Source organism: Drosophila suzukii, chromosome 3, assembly GCF_043229965.1.
Source record: "Drosophila suzukii chromosome 3, CBGP_Dsuzu_IsoJpt1.0, whole genome shotgun sequence".
NCBI lineage: Eukaryota > Metazoa > Arthropoda > Insecta > Diptera > Drosophilidae > Drosophila > Drosophila suzukii.
This window is the reverse complement of record NC_092082.1, coordinates 84,706,185-84,724,624: the sequence shown is the minus strand read 5'-3', so window position 1 is coordinate 84,724,624 and position 18,440 is coordinate 84,706,185. Positions and strand designations below refer to the sequence as shown.

At 39.9% G+C, this 18,440-nt stretch overlaps 1 protein-coding gene across 1 annotated transcript in view; it reads right to left on the bottom strand.

The window, feature by feature from the left end:
* side-VI (sidestep VI) overlaps nucleotides 1-17,743 on the bottom strand; it is an 83,348-nt gene extending 65,605 nt beyond the window's left edge. Inside the window, exon 1 of the mRNA XM_036818483.3 lies at nucleotides 16,730-17,743. The gene's annotated coding sequence lies outside the window, so the exon portion shown is untranslated. The remainder of the gene's footprint in view (nucleotides 1-16,729) is intronic.
* Between the last annotated feature and the right edge of the window lie 697 nt (nucleotides 17,744-18,440).

Here is an 18,440-nt window from a genome sequence, read left to right as displayed (position 1 = left end):
TCAGTCAGCAAGGTACCGAAATCAATACAGAGTTTGACCTTTTTTTAATTGGAGAATCAAATGTTTAATAGCTTAACCTTTCAATATTTTTTCGTGAGTAACTTGTTAAGCAGATTTATTACAAAGTTCAGAAATAATATCCATTTCATTTTGTAACAACGCGTTTTGAAGGGAATTTAACTTTTTAAAAGGATAATAAATATCTGGACAACAAAGCATGCGTTATTTAAAAGTAATGCCACTAAAATATTGTTACAAAAATTCGCAGCCATCAGGGCGGACCTATAACAGCCAACAGCTCACACTGAGAACAATATTTTTACTTTTAATATATTCATGATGCTTCGCTGCCTGTTGACAAGAAGAGGAACAACACTGGCAGCGGCGAAAAAACAACAATAATAATAAAATGCAGCAGTAAGAGCAACAGCTGCAATGACAATAACTCCTGGCGATGCACACCCACACAGACACACACACACACGCACACCTATGCAAACAGCCACTGATGTTGCCCACATAAGTATGCTGCACTTTTTGCAGCTGCCTTGTAACATAGTGGCGTGCATAGGTGTGTGTGTGTATGCGTGTCTGCATTGTGTATACTTGTATGTATCTATGCAAAAGCAGCAGCTGCACTCGCCGCCAGCCATTACAATCCCCCCATCCCCTCTCCTTCCCTCCACGTTTGTAATTGAAAATGTTTTGTTTTAATTAACTGAAGCGAATTTTTACAGCTGACATGTGTGTGTGAAGGAGTGTGCCTGTGTGTGTGTTTCGGTGACTTCTAGGCCTTCGGCGGAACGTATCCTTAAAGCAGAACCTTCACTTATTGTTATTATGATGCGCTTTATTGTCACGCGAAGCGAAGCGAAATACTTTTGATATTTCTTTACGGCGTTAAATTTATGTTTACAGCACAAGTGGGATGTGCAATGAAAAGCTCGCCGAAACAATGCCAAAACGGAAACGGAAGATCATGGAGAAACATATATAAATTCCAGAGTGTGTCTGTGTGTGTGTCTGTGCGGCACTCAAAATGTTTGGGTTATATGAAGACATAAAAGTGTTTTATAATAAAGCAAAGCGTGAAATAATTCACAGCGCTATGTGTGGTCCTTTGGCAAAAGCGAAAGACTGAAACGCAGCAGCCGCAGAAGCTGACAATTTTTATAGTCCCTCCAGCACACAGATATACGTATAGCAACCACACACACACACATTCGTAATGATGTTAAATAAAATATTGTTTATGTGGCAACATAATAAATGGCCAACTGCCGCCAACCGACTCGTAAAGCACACACCTAGACACCCCCATTCGCATTCGCATTCACATCGGCATTATTATGACCGAGAGCAACTCATAATGGTTTATATATCTCAGCGTCAATAGGAGCCCGCCGAATGTTTCTCTATGGCTGCACACTTGACAATTACAATAATGACAGATGTGGCCGACGTGCTGGGGCAAAACTTTGGGCCACTTCAAGTGTAAATAAATGTTTAGACGAATGTTTGTGTTGGGCAAAGAGACACAAGGAGGTTTTAGCTGGTGGTGCCATATCCCTCAGGTGTGAGAATCAGAGTTACGTAAGTTATTCCAAGAGGTTGAGCTTAATCCAATTTATAGTTACATTGTAATAAGATTTATTTAAGGCTTTATAATTAAAAAATAATTTTATAGGGGTTAATCCTTTGTTTTGCTGATGGCATAATGGCATTAAAACATCAAAAATCTTTAACATTAAATATCTTTTTCTAGTTTGCAACTTAATAAAATGCCGCCAGGTGTGAATATTAATTCCCATTTTATACGTTTTTTTTAAGAGAATCAATTTGACACAATTTATTGTTACAGTATTTGAATATTATATTCTAAGGTTTTAAGATAAATAGGGTAAATAGGATTAAAAATATTATATTTAAATGTGCTAGCATTAATCATCTCTTTCTAGTTGAAAAGTATAATTCCAAGCAAATTCTCAGCCAGTTTGGTGGAATACAGGATTACTTTCAAATTAAAGAAGCCAAGGTATTCAGTAAAACTTTGCATTTTTGCATATGATTATTTGCATTACCTCGCATATACGTGTGCTGTATTATTTAGCTACTTTTGCCTTCGCTTAGCCCAGTTTTTAGCCGCTCTGCAGCCAAGTGACCCAGTTGAGCCCTGGGAACCTTCGCCCACCTCGCCCGCCGCTGTCATGTTAAGTGTCAGACCCTGGACACGAACAAGGTCTTGGGCCAAATCTCCCACAGCAACCCACCCAGGGGCACAGCCTCCTCCAACCCTCTCCAAATCCAAAAACCATTACCCCGCAAAAAGGGGGTAAAAGTACCAGCACATTGTGTCCTGCCTGTCCTTTCCGCTCACTTCTTTTGCGGGGGGAAAAGGTTTTTTGGGGGCCACAAAAATTTTCTAATTTATTATTTTGCGCATTTAAATATTTTAAGTGCCCCGCAGGACTTGAACTCGCTTTTTGTGTCCCGCTTTTACGCCCTCCCGCTCTTGATAAACTTGCAAGGACACTAAAAATTAGTCGCCTGGCCGCACTCGTGTGTGTGTATACACCCGTCTCTTTCACTCTGAATGCGGCTGTCTCTTTCACTTTTTGCTCTGCGGCAGCAGAAGCCACGTTACAAGTTAATATAATTTTAATGAAAATTAACATGAAGCCTGGCACTTTTTGCCACGCTTTAATTTCCCCAAAGACGAGCCCCCCCACGTATGTGTGTGTGTTAGTCTGTCTCTTTCCTACAATCTACCCATCCCGCTTGCTCTGAGCTGGTTTATTGCACACGCTGCTCCACTATTAAGCGCATAGTTTACCAGCTGCCTTCATTTTTATTCCCCTCTTACATAAGCTTTTTGCCTAATTTGTTGCTGTCGAGTGCGTTCTCGTGTTGGGATTTACGCAACTAATTTCACGTAGGCAAAATGAAAAGGATGCTGCCGCCTACGCAGCCGTCGGCTGTGGGCGTGGCAGCCACCTGGCTTTGATTTATAATACCCGTCGAGTTCAGTTCAGTTCAGTTCGGTACAGAACAGTTCGTGGGGGAAGGCTCCGCTGTTTACCTTTGGGCCAGCACACAGACACACACAAACGGGGGCTGCCTCTCAGGATCCTTTGTAACGCGCTCCTGTTGCAACGGATCAAGTTTTACTTGCCACATACACATACAGCGACACACTGGCTCACTCACACACTCACACACAGCGCGACTTTGATAAAATTAATGCCGCCAGGGACATTTGCGAGCGGTGCACTATGGGGAATTTGCTCACTTTTTGTGGCATTAATTAATATCTTAAGAACAAAGCAACATTTAAAAGTTTTGTTTTTAGAATTAAGTATATAAAATTTAAAGGAAGTAAATTAAAAAAAGATGGGCGTGGTCCCGCCTTTTTTTTAAGAAAAAAAAATTTTTTTTTCTTGTCAATAAAATAAAAAAAATTTTTTTTCTTGAATTTTTTTTTAAGAGACCAAACTGATTTAAAAAAAAAATTTTGCCTTTTTTTATTTCCCATTTTTTTAGTGAAATTGTAATTTTTTGTATTGTGATCACTATAATTCTTAACAAAAATACTAAAATCCTATATATCAACGTTAAGTAAGTGAAATGATGTTGTAAAATAATTTTTAAATAATCGTTATTTAATAAGAAATATAACTGCACACTGTTTTTCTTAAGATAACATCGAAACTGGCATTTACCAGACAAAAATGAGGAAAATATACCATATTAGGTAGAGGTCTTTAAAGCTAAATTTTAGAGAAAGTGCGCAAAAGTGCACTTTTATACTAACCGAGCTCAATGAGAATTAAATTCTCTACAAGATAAAAAAGGTTTCAGAGGTGGAAACTGCTGGAATCACTTTGTAGCTCTATTTAAAAATACAAATTAACTTAAAGATTTTGATTTTTTTGAGGTTAGAACTAGAACACGAATATACGAGCACCACAATCAATAAATACAATATTAAGGTCACAAACACAAGTTACAAGTCCCTCTGATTGGATGGTATTTCAAAAACCTCAGAGCTATGTTTAATTTTACACTTTTTGACAATTTAAACTATTAAGAATAATAGGCGCTTTACCAGCGCTGCCACCTCGTTGAAATAAAAACAGGCTTTAACAGCTGATAACTTAACAGTGGTGCGTACTGTTAAACTTTTCTGTTAGTAACATTAGATATTGATGTTATCGTGATGCATTCTGATAAACAAAACCTATTTTTAACGACTTTTAAAAAATGGGTTTTGGCCAAAAAAAGTGGTCAAATTCCCCATAGTGCGGTGCACTGCCGCCATCAAATTTCAATATGTCGGTGCACTCTGACGGTTGTCCTCGGGGAATGCGACTCGCACAGCTCCCCGAGATGACGGGTTCTAACTGGCTTTTAACAGCAGCGGAAACAAAGCCAAACGCGTAAAAAATTCAACAGTTTTTATTGAAACTCATCGCGGAAACCCTATGTTTTCATAACCCTTTTGTTTCGCAATAAGCTTTTAATCTGACCGATTCGCTTAAAGTCCTATTCATAAGCTTATGAGGCTGTATAATGATTTGGTAAAGGAATTTTGTAAAGTTTTTTATTTTTCTAGGATACTCCTTTATAAGCGTATCAATATCAATAAAAATATTTTTAATAATTTTACCTTTTTAAACTCATTTTCAAGATGATATACATATTACATTATACCATGGAATCAGGAATTTCGATATCATGTCATATCATATCATGTAATTTAAAATACTTAATTACATTTATGAAATAAAATAAAGTTGTTGTATTAGATATTCAGTTGAATTCTCAAAATAAAAATAATAATCTAATTAGTCAATAAATTTAATCAAAAATCAAAATAATCAAAGTAGAAAGAGGACAAGACCTCTTACTGTTAAATAATATTGAACCTTTTCTTCGACATCATAAGATACTAAATTTATATAGAATTGTGTTTTCTAAAATAAATCAATTAAAATAAAATCGCAGTAAAATGATCAAAGCACGTGGTGGAAAAGTAAAACCTAATCCAGAGCCACAAATGACTAATTTAAGACAACTAAAATACCAGTAATAATATTCAAGTCCGTCACTCAGGACCTCACACTCCGCTTGGTCATTAGTCCTGTCCAACCATGAGATAATCAGCCACAAAAAAGCCTCGAATCATTTTGGTTTTGGCCAAGTTTGTTGTGTTTTTCCACTGGCAGGGAAATATGCTCATTTATCAGAAACCAAGACAGAGCCAGCGAAATGCCAGGCGATGCCCTCGAGAATCTGATTTTTCAGGGTCCGCAGGATGGTGGGTGGTTTCTTTTGGATTGGGGGTGTCACGAGGCGACCTTGACGGGAAGCAATTAGTTAATACATTTTGTAAGTAGCCTTGGCTCGCTTATCTGCAATCGGTAATAAATAAATTACATGACTTGGGTTTTTTGTCTGAGCCTTTTCCAAAGAAGGGGGGCAAAAGGAGAAATATGGTGTGAAAGTTAGGTGTCGCCTTAGCACAACATCTAATAGTGACTTTGACTCTTTCGCCTGTCTTGGCCAGAATATCCTGCAACTTAACGTGTCCTTGCTGCCGTCTCCCATTTTTTCCCCATTCCCATACCCATCCGCATCACCATTTCCTTTTTTTATTGGCCTCGTCTGTCTCTGGGCCGTCTGTCTATCTATTTGTGTCTGTTTGTTTCCCAGCTCGCATTTCGCAGTTTCCGTTTCCCTGCCATGTGTCGTTTATTTTATTTGTTGCCAGCATTTCAGCTGCCGGCGAAATCGATTTTTATTTTGCACTCGTGTTTGTGTTTGGCTTTTGTTTTGCTCTCCTGTTTGCCGAGAGGATATCTCGATGTGATTTGACTGAAATGCAAACGGAGACCGGGATTGAGACCCAGTCTTCAGACTCTGGGGCTTGATTGAAAAGCCCCCCCAAAGACGCTGGGAATTTGCACAGCTAATGCTGGCGACTTGTGATCCTTGATTCTCGTGTGGGGTAACAAGTTTCCGTTTTTCGGTATCGATTGGTTTTGTCCTCTAATTAGCGACGCTCGCAACTTTTGTAATTAGTGCATTGTGCTTGAAAATTCGGTTTCATTGATTTAACAATTAGGTGAAAGTTTCGCGTGGCGATTAAATTGAAATTATTTGGCAGGGCCCCCTTAAATCCCAATTAGGCATTGGAAAGTGGTCACTGGCAGCTGTCTTGGCAACATCTTAAACTGAAGGTTTTCGAGGAGCTGTAATTAAGCTGGCTTCGGCCTAATGAGCCAAGTGGATGGGCGGGAAGAGCTCTCTCCCGTGGGTTTCACTTTCCCCCACTTCAGCTGTAGATTCCTCTTGTCATATGTCAGAGTTGAGATGCCGTCGCCTTTGGCTGAAAGGAGGAGATAAAACAAGCGAAAAGCGACCAACGACAAGCAAATAAACACAGAAGATATCTATGCACTATAAATATTTTTAGAGATTTATTAATAAATCCACAAGAAACTTTTAGGAAAAAATAATATTAATATACATTTTGTTTGTTCAATAAAATTTTTAAATAACTTCTAACTTCTAAAGGTGTCTAAAAGTATGCAACACTATTTTGAATTGGGTAGTCCCATTTTTTTTCATAGCATACTTTTAGATATCTTTTGATACAATTTCAAACCAATCGTTAAGTTTACTTTGCCTAATATTTTTGGCCAGTGTAAACAGGCCCCAAAGACGTGTCTTTCTCTTTCGCCCTTTTGTGCTGTGATTGGGCCCAAAAACACATGGATAGACAAAAGGTGCCGCCGTCAAAGCGGGAGCTATCACATAAGTGCCCCCATCCAATCCGCACCCTCGCCGCCCATGCTGCCCCCCTCCACCCCCTTTTTCCTTTCGGCTGACAGGCTTTGCAGGGGGCTGTTTTCTCTATTTTTCCACCTTGTTTTCTGTCTTTTTTTTCGGTAGCTCTGCACTCAGAGTTAGCCCACTTTTGGGCTTTTTGTATTGTTTGGATCTCGCCTTTTGCAAGTGGGTGTGTGTGTGTGTGTGAATATGTGGGCCAAAAATGGAGCACCTGGCAGATTTAGACGCTGATATGTTTGAGAGAGGTGTGTTTGCAAAGTGCCTGCTGCCTTACCAATTTGGGCGCCATACAAACTAATGCGCTTTGATGCCAACTGACAAACCCATCAGCCAGTTGGCACTCCGTTGGCCCAGCTTCCTGTTTTCGCTTTTCTCCATTTCCGTTTCCCTTTCACCTTTCGACGAGGGCAACCCTTTGGCGCCGGACGGAAACCAAAGAGAGTGGCCACATTAATCACATTAATCAAATCAAATTAGACGTCCGAAATTGATGCAAATTAACAGAGCAGCCAAACAGCGTCATTCGATATGTGAGCGAATCAATCAAAATCAATCGCCAAGTATGCCCGAAATTGAATAATCGATTCCATTCCCGTTCCCTTGGAAGGCAAACAAATAAGTCGTGAGACGTGGAGACGGGGAGGTATTTTGGTAAATTGTGTAAGCTTGCCATTTAAATGTGTATGCCCGGCTATCGAATTACCAAACGTGTCGCATAAAACACAAAGGACCTCGAGAAACTGGAGGACCTGCAGGATATGGAGGACTCCGGGGAAAAAGGTGGAAGAAGGACACGTGTCTCTTACACCGGTCGCTTATGTCAGGCCACGGGGCGCATTAAAGGCTACAAATCGTTTTAAGCTCTTCACGTATGCAAACACAAACTCACTTACACACGAAAATACGCTCGAATTTCTCTTGGCCCGCAAAACATTCAGGCATTGATTGCACTCACTTATTCATGATTTTCCTTCTTATTTCTGCGGCATTTCCTTTTTTATATCCCCTCTAAAGGGAACAATAAGGTAGCTCTCTCTACCGCAGAAAGCTGCTCTCAAATACTTACATACATGCTTTCAAAGCAGCAGCGATGGCTGTTAAGTTGTGTTTTTCTTTGCTGGCAAAAGCATCGGTATTATATTATAGCAACTGCTGAAATCAGTTTGGAAAAGAAATGGAAAAAACCAGAGGATTTGGGAAAATTGTAGAAGAACGGATGGTATTACAGGAACATTTTTGAAAAATTTCCAGAAAGATTAATCCAACAAATGTCAAGGTGTACCACAGAAATTATTCCTTGTTTAATTCCCGTAAACGTAAACATTTTTCTTGAATACAATATTTTTAAATATTTCCCTCAGCTTACAAAAATAGAAAACCTTGAACTTTGCCGCTTCATTCATCTTTTCAATACTCTGTTTAGATGACAATCTTTTATATCTTCGACAGCATAATGATTGCCGTAAATCGTGACCCCATAGGGTTGCATTATCTGCCCCATCTTCCTTTAGATATTATGCAAAGCACTTAAATGAATGCACAAACACACTGAAGCCGGCACTCACACTCGCACACATGTGCGGATGCAGAGTGCTCTTAGCCGGATTCTCCCATCCGGCTTTTCTCTCTCTCCTCCTGTGTGCATGTGTGTGTGTTTCTAGTTCGGGCCATAAAATGCTCGACAGCCAGAGCGCGAAACAAATTGCATTAGGGTCCTGAACCCTTGCACCTGTGCATGTACAGCTTGTGCGGCCAAGGTAAATATGATAAATCACCATTTCTCCGGTGTTTCTCCTTGCGCCATGACAAATGACGCGGGATGTGGCAGTTTGGGGGGAGGCAAAAGGGAAAATTCCGATGCTGTTCTGTTCCATATCTGGAATATACATACATATACAATAATCGATGCGATTTGATGAATGCCAACTGGTCGTGTGTGAGGGCCATAGCCATAGTCATATATCGGCTGTATTATGTGCACGAATATCAACATATTTATGTCTGTGGCACTGCGCGTAAATATACATTTTTATGGCCAGAGACGGGGACGACAACGACGAGGCAAATGTCGTGGAGCGGAAACGGAAATGGAAGCGGGCAAGCAGTTAAAGTAAGCTGAAATCATAAACGAAAATCACGTACTGCGTGCGAACCACTCGAGGCGTCAGGTGTTGCTGCAATGATTTTCAATTTTACGCCTGAAAGTCATGCGCTAATTTTCTCGTCCTTGGATACTCGTACCCTTCGTCCTTTTTGTCTATTCATTGTCATTTGCCACACTTGCCGCCGCCGCCGCCGCCGCACTCTCAATTGACATTAATGACTTGGACAAATTGTTCTAATTGAGACAGAAGGCGCAGGTGAGTTTTATAATTAGCTCTGGGGCTCGAGCCATTTACATTGATTTGCCTGGCCATTTTGGATGTACTGGTTGCAGGATAATGCTGCACTGAGCACTACTTGATCCTCATCCCGGTCACGTCCTTCCAACGAGAACATGTCACCGCATAAGCAAGCGAAGCACTCAACCGGCGGACTTGACCTTTGCCTTTGACAGCAGCACCCCCTTCGAAAAATGGCTTATATAAAGTTGGTCAGGGTAGCATATCAGGATAAAACACTCTATTCCCCAATCCTTTTCACTATATATGTTTGTGTGTGTGGGCAAAAATGCGTTGAGAATATAAAAGTCACGTAACTGGCTGTCGTTTCCTTTAGCGCCGCACACGCGTTTCACCCACACCAATGCCACAGCACAGCAACATACACCCACACATACGTCCACATCATTACCCGGAAACTAAGTCCTGGCATTAGCATTTGTTTGTGTTCGGCTGCTTTGATTACGCTTCGATTCGAAAGCTAGGTAAAAACTTTTACCAAAACTTTTCTCTTCACTTTTTTCTGTTCGGTTTTTTTTTTTGCCCAACTTTTGCCGCCGTGTGCGTGTGTTCGATAGAGAGAAAGAGTGGGTATTAGTGGGCCAAAATGACTTTATTTATGTGTATTATGGAAATATGAAGTGAAAGCCAAAAGGGGGAAATGAATATGGCTCTATCGACATTAGAGCTTAGTTAGTGGCTCAAGCTTCGGCACAAATTTCACCTTGGCTTGGGATTAATTTAAATGCAAAACTCTAACCGAACTTTAGCGAACATTTCAAGTATGCAAAGTTTAAATTTATCAGACAGTCAAATGGCAAGGCAAATACTGATGATGTTCACGGCAGACGAAATACAAACAGTGGCAGAAAGAAGACGTAGCCTCTTCGGAACCTTCTTATTTTCGCCACTGGCAACAGTCAACTTCTTATTTATTTTGATGGCGCGCTAAATTGCTGAAAAATATTGTATGTATATGCAGAGAAGACAGGAAAGGCGATCTAAATGGAACTCAGAATACCCTAAAAGGTATAAAGGTATGTTGGTCACCTAAAATTAAAATAATTTTACAAACTTAAAAGTATAATATGACATGATTTTCATTTTCTTTCCATTCAGTAAAATATACCATAGATCTTTACCTATAGTTTAAAGACTCAAGCACCCCATACAAAATTACTTTTTGTTATGAAATAAATTATCTTAAAATAATATTTTTATAAAAATCCATAGAAAATATTATAATCTTATTTTCCCATACCAAAGTACCCTATTTTAGGGTATCAAAAAATAAAAAAAATAATATCAAAAGACATCAGCAAAGGCAAAAATGATGTGCTTGCCAACACACATTCATGCGTGTGCTGGCATCATTTTCATATGCGTCGCAAAAGTTTTGCAAGCCAAGTTAGGACCTAAGCAGACGGATGTGGGCGTGGTCCTGGCGGGTTGGAAAGGGGGCGTGGCCGGGGAGAGGGTCGCTGACATGCAACGCGCTTTCAATTTCAGGCCTTCAGGCTAGGTGGTTTATGTACGTATGTGTGTCTGGGAAATCTTTAAGAGCAGACAGGAAATATTTTGTTGGCTTTTTTCTTCTTAGCCATCACCATAATCATCATCATCATCAACAGCAGAAGCAACATTGTGGCCTTTGCTGCTATAAGCAAAAGAAATCCTTTGGCAGCGTCCTTGCTTTTTGCACGCTTTTTAGGCCCCCGTTTTAGTTTTCTACATACGTGTGTGTGGCCGCCAGTTTGCTTTTAATAGTCCGCTCGTCCTGTGTTTGCCGTATGTTGTTTGCTGTTTGCTGTTTGCTTTGCTGTCAGCGCTTCATGCGTGACAAACACACAGAGACACTCGAGACGTAGAAGTTTGCGTGACTCGCGCATAGAAATTATGGCAAAAAAGCAAAGGAAAGGCACCGAAAACGGAAAGAAAATCCTTCGAAAATGAGAAGGACAAGGGGAAATGCTCACATTCGGCCGGAAAATTAGCTGGGAGGGGGTCAAAAAGAATCCCTGATTAAAGAGTTAAGCGTTTGTCACGCCATTCCCCCTCGGCCACAAAACTCTGCCCTTTTATCTCGGTTAATCAAATGTTTTTCTGACATTTTCCGTCACTCTCAGTCGGCCACGCCCCGTGCGCCCCCTTTTTTTGATGTTCATGCCCGTGTTTGCCCAAAATGTCAAACATGTCAAATTAATTTTCATATTTGTTTTGCTTTTTAGATAATTGAATGTCTCTTTTATTTGCTCATTTCATATGCCAGAAGTCTGCCTCCTCTAATGTTTGCCTTTCTGTGGTTTATCTTCGTGCTTTTTGGGTAAGTAAATGTTTTTTAAATATGAGTTGCAAAAGCTTTATGCTCAGTCTGTTATCGATTTATTTATGAAACAAATAATATGGAAAATACATATTTGTTTTTAAGAAAGTTATGTACTTTTTGTGAAGGAAATATTACATTGGTTAGAACCTTTTGGAAACATATCAAACATAGAAGACATACATAATAAAATACGGAGTATAAAGTTACAAAATAACTGGAAAATATTATATTTATATAGTTCTCAGATACAAATATTGCATTGAATGAGCCAGAAAAATCAGTTAATTATCCTAAGTTATAAAAAGATTATATTGCATTAAATTTTAATGGCATCTAAACAATTAAAACCATCTCGACATGACAATATAATTTAATATTAATATAGTTTTAAAGTTCATATACCAAAGTAAATACAGCTAGTCCTAGTAAGTACTGCGAAATAATAAGATAAAAATAAAACCTGAAGCGGAACCAACACCTGGAATGGCAATCAGCCTGACTTGTTCCATTATAAATAAATAATTCAATTAAAATTATAATGAAATTGTGGAAAATGTGTGTCAATAATATGTGTGCGTGTGCTATCTGTGTGGATATATCACCAGTACAGCTACATATAGGTGTACCCCTGTCGGTGTCAGAAGGCTAATCAAGTGGCTACCCTACTTCCCATTTGTAGAACCTTTGGCATATACATAAACAATTATACTAAGTGCCACAATTTACCAAGGGCCATAAATCAATAGGACCAAGCAGTTGGAGACTCGGTTTCGTTTTATTAATTATTATTATTGAAATATATCTGCCACAGTCGCACTGACATTGCCACCCCCTCCCGAGTTGGACAAACAGAGAATTACAGACATTAGCCAGTGTCAATAGAGACGGAAAAGCTGACACTGACCAGTCCTAAATTATAGTGTAGTCGTTTCCCGTTTGTTCTTAGCCAGTGATAATCCCGGCGAAACTGCAGCTAAAAATTAAGCAAAGCTCTTGAGCGGTATGCTTAATGGAAATGCGGTAATAAAAACGAAATGCGATGGAGGGAATGTCGGTGGGAGCGAGTGGTCTAAATAATGCGCCAGAACGGTGAGCTGCTAATAAAAAATGCAGCAGGCAGGCAGGCAGCTTCATCAGCAGAGCAGGCCAAGCGGAAACGGAAATAAGAAAGCAGCCCGAAATCAAAAAAGGACGAGGCAGCTGCTGCAGCAGCTTCTGTGCTCCAAGCTCCACGCTCCATCCTGGTCACTTATTTCGTACACAAAGTACATATTTTACTTAAACATAAGCAATGGCTATTATTTTAAGTTACCCACGCGCTCGCTGATTTAATTTCAGACTATTATGCGCACACAATGCCAACGGTAAACGCAAAAAGAAACTAGAGGGAAAGTAAAAGCCCGAAGGAGGCAAAAAAATGAAGAGAGCGTGGAAGAAATTGGGAGTGAAAAGTTACCCGGCAAGACGATGCTTTTAATACACTTTGCATAACTAACTGTCAGGGTTTTTATAGCTTTACGATATGATGGAATTACCTTGTGATGGCAAGGGCAGTATGCAAAATGAAGGGCTGATATGATATTGTTAGCCATGCTCTATTAAAGGAATATTTCAGTAAATGCTAAAATACTTTATGGATTTTCTTAAATCTTGAGAACTTTACGTTATTAACCCAGAAATTCTGAAGACCCAAGCTCTTGCTGTAATCCCTGGACTCTCAACTTGTGCAAAGTTTATTGCTATATTCCGGACTTCAGCAATATGCCAGCAAAGTTCTGGCCGTGGTTTTGAGCTCATGTTGCTCTTTCACTTTTTATGCTGTTGCATTTCTTCATTTTCCTGCCCCTGCAGATTTGGGTCGACCATTTCAATGGGTTCATATTCTGCCCCACCTAAATTTCCTCCTCCAAGCTTTGCTTTTTTATGGTCCGTTTTCCCAGCCCGTCGGGCTTCCATTATTTTTGTGTACTGGTCAACACTGAAAGTACATTAGCCTCTTTAGCTATTTTTCAGCCTTTGCCTGCTTATTGGCATGATAAGGAAATGGGAGGTTCAGAACGCATGGCTTCACATTCCAAAACAATTTGTGCTAATTTCGAGTCGTGATGACTGGGAAATTAAAGGAGCTTCAAAAGAATCACCGGAAAAGGGAGTGGAAAACAAAAAAATGGACTACGTTTGATTGCTAGGCCATAAGAAATAAAATATTCTGATGAAACCCCTAAATGATGTAATGGATAAAAGTCGAGGTCTTGTAAAAGTTTGAATAAAAGTTTTGTTTACAAACCACTGCTTATAATTAAAGGTTGACCAAACATTTAATTATAAGGAAAAACTCGAAGCCCTATAAGGCCATTTCGAGTTACTCAATCAATTATTTAAGAACTTGCTACCCACCCACAACTTTTGAAGGATTTTTAAGCAATGAAATTGAATCATGCCACAAACAAACAGTCAGTCAGTATCTGGTCTAGACTGAAACCAAATGCATTAGACGAAAAATTAAATTCACAGAGAAAATTCCGCAATGCCGGAGCAGCCTGATTTCCCCATAAAGTACAACAAAAGCGCAGCCCGTAAGCAGCTTTGATTACCGACACTCACAACGGATTTATTTCCCCTTTTGCCCCGCATTCGGTTACCTTTTTCGCTCAGTGTGCGAGTGTGTGTGTGCTTAGGCATTTGAAACCTGATTAGTTGTCAAGCACTTCAAGTGCCTGGGCTCGGGTTGTTTGGGACCTGCGATGGTTCGGTTTGGCTGGATTCCTACCTCTGCAGCTGTGTGTGAAATTTATTGTTTCAAGTTAATGCCACTTGATGGATTATTTGGCTTTGTACTGCCAAAGCTTTGATTTCTGTTCTTCTTTGCTTTGAAATGAGATATCCCTGGTTGGTTTTTTTCAAGTTCTGTTACTTGGAGGCGGGGAAACGCTTTAGCACAGCGAAATTGATGACTTAAAGGCATTAAACATTCTTTAATTATCTTCCCTTAAAAAATACAATTTTATTTTGTTTAACTAATATGTCACCCACAACTGATATTCCAATTTGTTAGGGGTTCCACTTTCAGAATTATTCGGCAAATATCAAGTTACTTTAATATGTTTTTTAAGTTAAAAATCTGTTTGGTTTTTTATATCTAACAACCAGAGCAATCGATCCTTTTCGTCTGATGTCGGAAGCATAAAATGTATAAGTTTTATCACGATATTGTTTTTACACAAATACTGATAAAAAACCGACCGATATAAATTACATTACAATTGAAAGGAATAAAAAAAACGAGTATTTCAATTATTTCTTAAATTCCAACTAGTTTAAAATCCTGGTATAATATTTATAAAGTTTGATTGGGCATTTTATTTAACGAATTTTTTTAAGATGGTTTTGAAATGAAATATACTTAAAATCCTGATAATAGAAGTAAAATATGTATGCTTCTGGTTATAAATGGCTTGAATCAAAGAATATTCAGAAAACTTTGGGTCAGGCTACTCCCTCCGACCTGCTGTTTGGATCGGATGTGCCAGAAGTCATCTTGGCGAGTTCCGCTATTAACTATTAAAATTAATTGTGAAACTTTGCGCTGAGAGTTTGAGGCGAGTCACACGCTTCGTCTTCCATTTGGGCTCATAAATCTCGGCTGTCTACACACACACTCGCATCCTTTCAGCCGTTGTCCTCGAGAGCCTGTCAACAAAGGGGCAGTGAAAGTTTTCGTGTGTCATGACAATATTTACATGCTGCATTAAACTTGCTCCCCCTGACAGGCGAAACTTTTGCAGCTGCTGCTCATGTTATTAAAGTTGCGCATACGCCAGGTTGTCCCCTGGCCAGCTTGATTTATGCGAGGCGCCTTAAGTTTTGGACCAGGCTTTTAATAATTTAAGCTCTGCAGAAAATCAGAGACGAGATAGCTATCCTCACCCCCGTTTTCCCGAATTTTCCCTCTGGCCCGTTGCCAAGCCACGTTGCGCTGACTGAGCCGAAAAATGCAAAAATTCCCTGCCGCCGCTCCTCGTTTCTGGCCATGTTGACAATGGCGGCAACAAAGCGCATTTGGCAACCGCCTGCAGCCTTGCCAGCACCCGTACTCGAACCCATACCCCAACCCACATCCACATGCGAAGACGTGCTCAGCAAAAGTGAAATGGCAACAATATATATGTGAGAATGCGAATGCGAGTGTTACCATCCCATCCACAATGCAACCGGGTGCGAGACTCACTCGGTTGCATATAGTACTACTCTGCATGCTATAGTATATATAAAAATAAAAAGTAGGTTATGCACAGACAGCATTTTAATATGATTTCCATGGCTTACGTCTCCTCGAGATAGACTAACGCACTTCGCAGACTGACTAACTGACACCCCGGCATCAACAAAATGATCAAAGGCAATGGGAAATATTATCCCTGACACAGTCACAGTCGCAGACAAATTTGTAAGTTTGCCTCGTTTGTGTGACCCACTTTGGAGTTGTTTTGTGGCTTAAAACATATCAGCTGGGATTTTCAGCCAAGTTGATAACGCAGAAACTCTTTTATTTAGCCTTATGGGGACAAGGCCCTGACAAATGTGTAAGCCTGGGTTGGAAATAATTGCAGCTGGTCATTTTGAAGTAGGAAATATTTTTTTATATTTTATCCAACCATTTGTATTTTAAGCAAACTTGTGGAGATGTCACTCTCAACTAAAAGAACCCAAAAAAAATTTATTTTATATGTTTGTATTAGCAGCTCATAAAATATTTCATATAAAGATTGATGAAAATATCACACAATAGACAATATGGTTTCATTTCCACATTAGCAAATATCTTCCAAATATAGTTTGTTATTTGTTACATTTGTATATCTTCTTATATTTGTTTTATTGTATTTTCTTTCATTCCCAGATTATTATTATTAGAAGACTGACTCAATTTCTGTACAGAACTTATTTCAAATGCCCAGAGTCTTTTTGTTACGTATTGATTGTTTACCTATTGTTGTTACAAAATTGTTTCTATTTTTAAAGCCCCCACTTTTGTGGCACAATGCCCTGCATTAATATTCCTAGCATACTTTTGAGCATTTACTTTCGTCAGAAGATTGAGAAGGTATAAAATGAAATGTACAATGTACATGTTTATTTTGGTAGATACACCCTCCCCACATGCACTTACCCCTGCTTTTGGCCGCGTTTGTATCCCTTTGCTGTGGCGTTTACTCCGCTTTTTGGCGTTCTTTACGGCCTTTGTAATAAAATCAGCCCGTAGGGGTTTGGGCCACTGTGTTGTTGCCTCGCTGTGCTTATTGCTTATTGCTGCTGTTGAGGGCGTGTTGGCATTGAGCGGGCATTTTATGCAGCCAGCGGAGAGACGCACACATCATACCAATGAGGGGCAGGAGGATCTGGATCTGAATCTGAATCTGAATCAGGATGTGGATGTGGAGGAGCGGCAGGCAATTGAGCAAAAAATATGGCAAAGTATTTGGCGGGTGCGAGGCATAAATTTCGATTTCAGCGGCCTTGCTTTTGCTTTGCTCGCTTTTTTCTCGGTTTCTCGTCTTGGAATCGCCGCCTGCCGCGAGGGCAATATTTAAAGTAGCAGCCGATGCGAACTTTATTTATGACTCAATAATGTGTATTTTGATTTATGCATTGTGGGCGCGTACAACAGCGCACATATACGCGGTTACACTGTAACTGTGGCACACACACACTCTCGACCGCACTCACTCACTCACACACTCACTGGTATTGTTGCCTCAAGCCAAAAAGGACGCGATTTGCATAACAACACACTTTCAGAAACTTAACGCAGGCGTTTGAGAGTTGTTTCTACTTGTACTTCAACTTCTGCTTGGACTTCTAGCACGTGCACTCTCGTTACGTTTTCAGCATTCAACAATTGCCATAAACCGACTGGAGATATCTTGAATATCTGGTTGAAAGGCTGGCACTTGTTTCTTGACTTTCAGCTGAAATGCTTCGTTTGCCAGTTTGCGGATGCGGACGGTCAACACTGCGGCTACGCGATGTGAGGCGATGCGATGCGATGCGATTCGATGTCCGTACGACAACGACGGCGACAACGACAACGACAACGACAACACGATAACGACAAAACGACAACGACAAGCGGCAACAACGGAGCACGACAACTACACAAATCCACGACCTTTTCAGTACTAAAGCGCCTTGCCATTCATTCGTGGCTTTGGCCACTTTTGCCATCGCCATCGCCCTCCACGATTCGTGTCCTTCGGCTCACGTTCGGCTCGCGCATTCTCGAATTGCCGAGCAGTCTGAATCCTTTGAGTTGCCGTGTGTGTGAGCCCTGTAAGTGGGCCAACGCTGGTCGCCGGTTCGACATCGAAAAGCGAACGGCTGGCCAATTCCGGATTATAAGAGTTCTGGGTGGAACATCCAAAAGCCGTGTGAACCGTGGGTCTGTGGATGCCATGTGGTCGGTAAGCTCTCCGCAGATGCCTCATGAACTTGAATTGTCAAGTTTGTCAGCGTGATATAAACTGCAAATGGTACAAGATCAAAACCATATAGGGGCTCTCTAATTTTTAATTTTTCGGACTATTAAAAATTTTGATTTCCATTTACTTTTACCCATAACCAATGATTTTAAGATTGGAAATCAATAAATATTAAATTAAACCTTGTAGAACAGCCATTATTGCAACCTTAAAAATTAAATTTTAAATGTTTTTAAAGTAATAAAATCATTTCTAATATAAGCTATGTAAATTTAAGACGAATTCAAAAGAACCCTGATTTTTTAATGCTTATCCCATCCTGAAATAGATCCTCTACTTAACTATCTGATCTTACATATTTCTAGAAATAAATATTGTGTCAGATCCTAAAATACACAAGAT